Here is a 1,274-nt window from a genome sequence, read left to right as displayed (position 1 = left end):
CTTTTTTCTATGATGTTCGTTAAAATGTCATTTCACGAATTCTTACGATTGAAATTTTTATTCGATTATAGCGATCAAAAAAATTGATTCGAAAGATACGAGAATTCGACGTGAGATAATTATTTCATATTTACAAAAAAAACTTGTGTGTGTGTGTGTGTGTGTGAACAAAATTATTTTCGACAATAAAATTTAATTGTCAAATTTTCAAACATAACATTTTTCTTTCCAATAAATTTATTATCACCTCGTGAAAAAATATTATTATCTTTAAAATGTGTGCTTGATCATTACAATTGAATACAAATTCTGATCGTAAGAATTCATGGTGTATAAACTCTTACAAATGTATAACAACAGATTATGTATGTCTGTCTTTATCTCTCTTTCTTTCTCTTTCTCTGTATACTTTGCTTTTGTTTCACGAATACGATGATAAGTTGTGTGTTAATCTTATAATAAATAAAATCTCTTTAGTTTAACTACAAATTAAAATATTGTTTCCTCTTACACTACTAAACTTACAGAATGGAATAATTAATGTCCAAGGGGGAATGAGACGCGAATTTGAATTACGATGTTCATGTTTGAGAACTCGGTGTAAGTCTGATACGATATAAATGCGAATAGCAGTCCGTTGAGAGATATTTTACATGATATATACATGCATACAGAACATATACAGAAAGAGAGAAAGAGAGAGAGAGAGAGAGAGAGACGGATGAATTTCATAATCCCTCCCCTTTCTCTCTTTTACACACATACATACACACACAAATACGCTGATTCATTCATTCATCCACTTACTCGTTCATTTACTTTACCAACTATGTCAACCCCTAGGATTTGAACTTACGATTACTAACACACGCGAAAATGGAAAAGAAAATTTATTATAGTCGTACGATATTCTTTTGTCAAAAAAAGGGATTGAATGTGGAAGAGAGGACGGTGACGGTGTGCGGGGGGTGGGAGGGGGGGGAGGGGTTAGTAGGGTAAAGCATCAGCAGCAGTAATAGCAGCAACGAGTGATAGCAACAGCACTGGCATATCTCGAAGAGTACCGTTAGATATCGAGATATCGCTGACGTTTCGCTGATACCGAAAGAAAAGAAGGAAAATTTATCACCACCACTTTTACCACCATCTTTACCACCAACCACCACCAACCACCAACCACCACCACTAATGTAAGAGCAAAAGCTTTCGTACTAACGAGACCGACCTTTCTAATGTTCCTATTCGGTTTGAAAAATCTACCGTAAGTTTCCTAG

The sequence above is a fragment of the Polistes canadensis genome, unplaced genomic scaffold (assembly GCF_001313835.1).
Source record: "Polistes canadensis isolate GaletaPanama2010 unplaced genomic scaffold, ASM131383v1 scaffold_151, whole genome shotgun sequence".
Taxonomy (NCBI): Eukaryota; Metazoa; Arthropoda; class Insecta; order Hymenoptera; family Vespidae; genus Polistes; species Polistes canadensis.
Note: the sequence above shows the minus strand (reverse complement) of the source record.